The following is an 8450-nucleotide window of genomic DNA, read 5'->3' as shown; positions in this document are numbered from 1 at the left end:
GTTCATTCTCTCTCCGCTGGTTTGGAAGGTGATAGTGAACATGTATGATATCATCAACCCCCCTTTCATTCTCTCTCTCCGCTGGTTTGGAAGGTGATAGTGAACATGTATGATATCATCACCCCCCCCCGTTCATTCTCTCTCCGCTGGTTTGGAAGGTGATAGTGAACATGTATGATATCATCAACCCCCCCGTTCATTCTCTCTCCGCTGGTCTGGAAGGTGATAGTGAACATGTATGATGTCACCAACCCCCTGTTCATTCTCTCTCCGCTGGTTTGGAAGGTGATAGTGAACATGTATGATATCATCATTCATTCTCTCTCCGCTGGTTTGGAAGGTGATAGTGAACATGTATGATATCATCAACCCCCCCGTTCATTCTCTCTCCGCTGGTTTGGAAGGTGATAGTGAACATGTATGATATCATCACCCCCCTGTTCATTCTCTCTCCACTGGTCTGGAAGGTGATAGTGAACATGTATGATATCATCAACCCCCGTTTCATTCTCTCTCCGCTGGTTTGGAAGGTGATAGTGAACATGTATGATATCATCAAAGTTCATTCTCTCTCCGCTGGTTTGGAAGGTGATAGTGAACATGTATGATATCATCACCCCCCCGTTCATTCTCTCTCCGCTGGTTTGGAAGGTGATAGTGAACATGTATGATATCATCACCCCCCCGTTCATTCTCTCTCCGCTGGTTTGGAAGGTGATAGTGAACATGTATGATGTCATCAACCCCCCCGTTCATTCTCTCTCCGCTGGTTTGGAAGGTGATAGTGAACATGTATGATATCATCCCCCCCGTTCATTCTCTCTCCGCTGGTTTGGAAGGTGATAGTGAACATGTATGATATCATCACCCCCTGTTCATTCTCTCTCCACTGGTTTGGAAGGTGATAGTGAACATGTATGATGTCATCAACCCCCCCGTTCATTCTCTCTCCGCTGGTTTGGAAGGTGATAGTGAACATGTATGATGTCATCAACCCCCCTGTTCATTCTCTCTCCGCTGGTTTGGAAGGTGATAGTGAACATGTATGATATCATCACCCCCCCGTTCATTCTCTCTCCGCTGGTTTGGAAGGTGATAGTGAACATGTATGACATCATCAACCCCCCCCGTTCATTCTCTCTCCGCTGGTTTGGAAGGTGATAGTGAACATGTATGATGTCATCAACCCCCCGTTCATTCTCTCTCCGCTGGTTTGGAAGGTGATAGTGAACATGTATGATGTCATCAACCCCCCCGTTCATTCTCTCTCCGCTGGTTTGGAAGGTGATAGTGAACATGTATGATGTCATCAACCCCCCTGTTCATTCTCTCTCCGCTGGTTTGGAAGGTGATAGTGAACATGTATGATATCATCACCCCCCCGTTCATTCTCTCTCCGCTGGTTTGGAAGGTGATAGTGAACATGTATGATGTCATCAACCCCCCCGTTCATTCTCTCTCCGCTGGTTTGGAAGGTGATAGTGAACATGTATGATATCATCAACCCCCCCGTTCATTCTCTCTCCGCTGGTCTGGAAGGTGATAGTGAACATGTATGATATCATCACCCCCCCGTTCATTCTCTCTCCGCTGGTCTGGAAGGTGATAGTGAACATGTATGATATCATCAACCACCCCCCGTTCATTCTCTCTCCGCTGGTTTGGAAGGTGATAGTGAACATGTATGATATCATCACCCCCCCCCGTTCATTCTCTCTCCGCTGGTTTGGAAGGTGATAGTGAACATGTATGATATCATCAACCCCCCCCCGTTCATTCTCTCTCCGCTGGTTTGGAAGGTGATAGTGGCCATGTATGATATCATCAACCCCCCGTTTCATTCTCTCTCCGCTGGTCTGGAAGGTGATAGTGAACATGTATGATGTCACCAACCCCCCCTGTTCATTCTCTCTCCGCTGGTTTGGAAGGTGATAGTGAACATGTATGATATCATCAACCCCCCCGTTCATTCTCTCTCCGCTGGTTTGGAAGGTGATAGTGAACATGTATGATATCATCAACCCCCCCGTTCATTCTCTCTCCGCTGGTTTGGAAGGTGATAGTGAACATGTATGATATCATCACCCCCCTGTTCATTCTCTCTCCACTGGTCTGGAAGGTGATAGTGAACATGTATGATATCATCAACCCCCCGTTTCATTCTCTCTCCGCTGGTTTGGAAGGTGATAGTGAACATGTATGATATCATCAACCCCCCCGTTCATTCTCTCTCCGCTGGTTTGGAAGGTGATAGTGAACATGTATGATATCATCACCCCCCCGTTCATTCTCTCTCCGCTGGTTTGGAAGGTGATAGTGAACATGTATGATATCATCACCCCCCCCGTTCATTCTCTCTCCGCTGGTTTGGAAGGTGATAGTGAACATGTATGATGTCATCAACCCCCCGTTCATTCTCTCTCCGCTGGTTTGGAAGGTGATAGTGAACATGTATGATATCATCAACCCCCCGTTTCATTCTCTCTCCGCTGGTCTGGAAGGTGATAGTGAACATGTATGATATCATCACCCCCCCCGTTCATTCTCTCTCCGCTGGTTTGGAAGGTGATAGTGAACATGTATGATATCATCAACCCCCCCCGTTCATTCTCTCTCCGCTGGTCTGGAAGGTGATAGTGAACATGTATGATGTCATCAACCCCCCTGTTCATTCTCTCTCCGCTGGTTTGGAAGGTGATAGTGAACATGTATGATATCATCAACCCCCCGTTCATTCTCTCTCCGCTGGTTTGGAAGGTGATAGTGAACATGTATGATATCATCAACCCCCCCGTTCATTCTCTCTCCGCTGGTTTGGAAGGTGATAGTGAACATGTATGATATCATCACCCCCCTGTTCATTCTCCCTCCACTGGTCTGGAAGGTGATAGTGAACATGTATGATATCATCAACCCCCCCGTTTCATTCTCTCTCCGCTGGTTTGGAAGGTGATAGTGAACATGTATGATATCATCAACCCCCCGTTCATTCTCTCTCCGCTGGTTTGGAAGGTGATAGTGAACATGTATGATATCATCACCCCCCCGTTCATTCTCTCTCCGCTGGTTTGGAAGGTGATAGTGAACATGTATGATATCATCAACCCCCCGTTCATTCTCTCTCCGCTGGTTTGGAAGGTGATAGTGAACATGTATGATGTCATCAACCCCCCGTTCATTCTCTCTCCGCTGGTTTGGAAGGTGATAGTGAACATGTATGATATCATCACCCCCCCGTTCATTCATTCTCTCCCGCTGGTTTGGAAGGTGATAGTGAACATGTATGATATCATCACCCCCCCCACCGTTCATTCTCTCTCCACTGGTTTGGAAGGTGATAGTGAACATGTATGATGTCATCAACCCCCCCTGTTCATTCTCTCTCCGCTGGTTTGGAAGGTGATAGTGAACATGTATGATGTCATCAACCCCCCTGTTCATTCTCTCTCCGCTGGTTTGGAAGGTGATAGTGAACATGTATGATATCATCACCCCCCCCCCGTTCATTCTCTCTCCGCTGGTTTGGAAGGTGATAGTGAACATGTATGATATCATCAACCCCCTGTTCATTCTCTCTCCGCTGGTTTGGAAGGTGATAGTGAACATGTATGATGTCATCAACCCCCCCGTTCATTCTCTCTCCGCTGGTTTGGAAGGTGATAGTGAACATGTATGATATCATCATCACCCCCCCGTTCATTCTCTCTCCGCTGGTCTGGAAGGTGATAGTGAACATGTATGATATCATCAACCACCCCCCCGTTCATTCTCTCTCCGCTGGTCTGGAAGGTGATAGTGAACATGTATGATATCATCAACCACCCCCCCGTTCATTCTCTCTCCGCTGGTTTGGAAGGTGATAGTGAACATGTATGATATCATCAACCCCCCGTTCATTCTCTCTCCACTGGTTTGGAAGGTGATAGTGAACATGTATGATATCATCAACCCCCCCGTTCATTCTCTCTCCACTGGTTTGGAAGGTGATAGTGAACATGTATGATATCATCAACCCCCCTGTTCATTCTCTCTCCGCTGGTTTGGAAGGTGATAGTGAACATGTATGATATCATCAACCCCCCCTGTTCATTCTCTCTCCGCTGGTTTGGAAGGTGATAGTGAACATGTATGATGTCATCAACCCCCCCGTTCATTCTCTCTCCACTGGTCTGGAAGGTGATAGTGAACATGCATGATATCATCAACCCCCCCGTTCATTCTCTCTCCGCTGGTTTGGAAGGTGATAGTGAACAGGTATGATATCATCAACCCCCACCGTTCATTCTCTCTCCGCTGGTTTGGAAGGTGATAGTGAACATGTATGATATCATCAACCCCCCTGTTCATTCTCTCTCCGCTGGTTTGGAAGGTGGTAGTGAACATGTATGATATCATCACCCCCCCGTTCATTCTCTCTCCGCTGGTTTGGAAGGTGATAGTGAACATGTATGATATCATCAACCCCCCCCGTTCATTCTCTCTCCGCTGGTTTGGAAGGTGATAGTGAACATGTATGATGTCATCAACCCCCCCCCGTTCATTCTCTCTCCGCTGGTTTGGAAGGTGATAGTGAACATGCATGATATCATCAACCCCCCTGTTCATTCTCTCTCCGCTGGTTTGGAAGGTGATAGTGAACATGTATGATATCATCAACCCCCCCCGCTGTTCATTCTCTCTCCGCTGGTTTGGAAGGTGATAGTGACCATGTATGATATCATCACCCCCTGTTCATTCTCTCTCCGCTGGTTTGGAAGGTGATAGTGAACATGTATGATATCATCAACCCCCCGTTCATTCTCTCTCCGCTGGTTTGGAAGGTGATAGTGAACATGTATGATATCATCAACCCCCCCCGTTCATTCTCTCTCCGCTGGTTTGGAAGGTGACAGTGAACATGTATGATGTCATCAACCCCCCCGTTTCATTCTCTCTCCGCTGGTTTGGAAGGTGATAGCGAACATGTATGGTATCATCAACCCCCCTGTTCATTCTCTCTCCGCTGGTTTGGAAGGTGATAGCGAACATGTATGATATCATCAACCCCCCCCGTTCATTCTCTCTCCGCTGGTTTGGAAGGTGATAGTGAACATGTATGATATCATCAACCCCCCGTTCATTCTCTCTCCGCTGGTTTGGAAGGTGATAGTGAACATGTATGATATCATCAACCCCCCGTTCATTCTCTCTCCGCTGGTTTGGAAGGTGATAGTGAACATGTATGATATCATCAACCCCCCCGTTCATTCTCTCTCCGCTGGTTTGGAAGGTGATAGTGAACATGTATGATATCATCAACCCCCCGTTTCATTCTCTCTCCGCTGGTTTGGAAGGTGATAGCGAACATGTATGACATCATCAACCCCCCGTTCATTCTCTCTCCGCTGGTTTGGAAGGTGATAGCGAACATGTATGATATCATCAACCCCCCGTTCATTCTCTCTCCGCTGGTTTGGAAGGTGATAGCGAACATGTATGATATCATCAACCCCCCCGTTCATTCTCTCTCCGCTGGTTTGGAAGGTGATAGCGAACATGTATGATATCATCAACCCCCCCCGTTCATTCTCTCTCCGCTGGTTTGGAAGGTGATAGTGAACATGTATGATATCATCAACCCCCCCCCCGTTCATTCTCTCTCCGCTGGTTTGGAAGGTGATAGTGAACATGGATGATATCATCAACCCCCCCGTTCATTCTCTCTCCGCTGGTTTGGAAGGTGATAGTGAACATGTATGATATCATCAACCCCCCGTTCATTCTCTCTCCGCTGGTTTGGAAGGTGATAGCGAACATGCTCATTGTTGAAGCAGGGTGGATCCATTTCACATGTCAAAGAAAACGACACTACATGTTATAGCTGGGACCCTTTGGATGACAAATCAGAGGAAGATTTTCGAAAAAGTAATTGAATATTTAATCGCTGTTTGTGAATATATGAAACCTGTAGCGGTGGAAAATATTTTGATGTGCGACACCGTCCTCAAACAATCACATGGCTTTCGCTGTAATGGCTACTGTAAATCAGACAGTGCCGTTCGATTAACAATAATTGAAGCTTTCCATCGATATAAGACACTTGTACATACCTAAATGTTTATTATTCATAATTTTAATGATTATTTATTTGAATTGCGCGCCCTCCAGTTTCACCGGAAGTTGTCCCGCTAGCGAGACGCCTAGCCGTAAGAAGTCTTTTAACAATACTACGTTGGTAGAAGTCATTATTTGATTATTTGTTAGAGCGAATGGGAAAAAAGTCTGTGTGATAATTTGAAATACGATTAAGATCAAACGAGCAGGATCAAATAAAGGTTAGCTACTGCAGGTAGTCCAACATTGTCCCATGCAACCATGCAACCATGTCAGAGGCAGGGGAGATAGAATGGTGATCCTACTGCAACCATGTCAGAGGCAGGGGAGATAGAATGGTGATCCTACTGCAACCATGTCAGAGGCAGGGGAGAGAATGGTGATCCTACTGCAACCATGTGAGAGTCAGGGGAGATAGAATGGTGATCCTACTGCAACCATGTCAGAGGCAGGGGAGATAGAATGGTGATCCTACTGCAACCATGTCAGAGGCCGGAGAGATAGAATGGTGATCCTACTGCAACCATGTCAGAGGCAGGGGAGATAGAATGGTGATCCTACTGCAACCATGTCAGAGGCAGGGGAGATAGAATGGTGATCCTACTGCAACCATGTCAGAGGCAGGGGAGATAGAATGGTGATCCTACTGCAACCATGTCAGAGGCAGGGGAGATAGAATGGTGATCCTACTGCAACCATGTCAGAGGCAGGGGAGATAGAATGGTGATCCTACTGCAACCATGTCAGAGGCAGGGAGATAGAATGGTGATCCTACTGCAACCATGTCAGAGGCAGGGGAGATAGAATGGTGATCCTACTGCAACCATGTCAGAGGCAGGGGAGATAGAATGGTGATCCTACTGCAACCATGTCAGAGGCAGGGGAGATAGAATGGTTATCCTATGCAACCATGTCAGAGGCAGGGGAGATAGAATGGTGATCCTACTGCAACCATGTCAGAGGCAGGGGAGATAGATTGGTGATCCTACCAACCATGTCAGAGGCAGGGGAGATAGAATGGTGATCCTACTGCAACCATGTCAGAGGCAGGGGAGATAGAATGGTGATCCTACTGCAACCATGTCAGAGGCAGGGGAGATAGAATGGTGATCCTACTGCAACCATGTCAGAGGCAGGGGAGAGAGATGGTGATCCTACTGCAACCATGTCAGAGGCAGGGGAGATAGATTGGTTATCCTACTGCAACCATGTCAGAGGCAGGGGAGATAGAATGGTGATCCTACTGCAACCATGTCAGAGGCAGGGGAGATAGAATGGTGATCCTACTGCAACCATGTCAGAGGCAGGGGAGATAGAATGGTGATCCTACTGCAACCATGTCAGAGGCAGGGGAGACAGAATGGTGATCCTACTGCAACCATGTCAGAGGCAGGGGAGATAGAATGGTGATCCTACTGCAACCATGTCAGAGGCAGGGAGATAGAATGGTGATCCTACTGCAACCATGTCAGAGGCAGGGGAGATAGAATGGTGATCCTACTGCAACCATGTCAGAGGCAGGGGAGATAGAATGGTGATCCTACTGCAACCATGTCAGAGGCAGGGGAGATAGAATGGTGATCCTACTGCAACCATGTCAGAGGCAGGGGAGATAGAATGGTGATCCTACTGCAACCATGTCAGAGGCAGGGGAGATAGAATGGTGATCCTACTGCAACCATGTCAGAGGCAGGGGAGATAGAATGGTGATCCTACTGCAACCATGTCAGAGGCAGGGGAGATAGAATGGTGATCCTACTGCAACCATGTCAGAGGCAGGGGAGATAGAATGGTGATCCTACTGCAACCATGTCAGAGGCAGGGGAGAGAATGGTGATCCTACTGCAACCATGCAACCATGTCAGAGGCAGGGGAGATGAATGGTGATCCTACTGCAACCATGTCAGAGGCAGGGGAGATAGAATGGTGATCCTACTGCAACCATGTCAGAGGCAGGGGAGATGAATGGTGATCCTACTGCAACCATGTCAGAGGCAGGGGAGATAGAATGGTGATCCTACTGCAACCATGTCAGAGGCAGGGGAGATAGAATGGTGATCCTACTGCAACCATGTCAGAGGCAGGGGAGATAGAATGGTGATCCTACTGCAACCATGTCAGAGGCAGGGGAGATAGAATGGTGATCCTACTGCAACCATGTCAGAGGCAGGGGAGATAGAATGGTGATCCTACTGCAACCATGTCAGAGGCAGGGGAGATAGAATGGTGATCCTACTGCAACCATGTCAGAGGCAGGGGAGATAGAATGGTGATCCTACTGCAACCATGTCAGAGGCAGGGGAGATAGAATGGTGATCCTACTGCAACCATGTCAGAGGCAGGGGAGATAGAATGGT

Source organism: Oncorhynchus keta, chromosome 34, assembly GCF_023373465.1.
Source record: "Oncorhynchus keta strain PuntledgeMale-10-30-2019 chromosome 34, Oket_V2, whole genome shotgun sequence".
Lineage (NCBI taxonomy): Eukaryota > Metazoa > Chordata > Actinopteri > Salmoniformes > Salmonidae > Oncorhynchus > Oncorhynchus keta.
The sequence above is the reverse complement of the archived record's forward strand: the minus strand, read 5'-3'. Positions refer to the sequence as shown.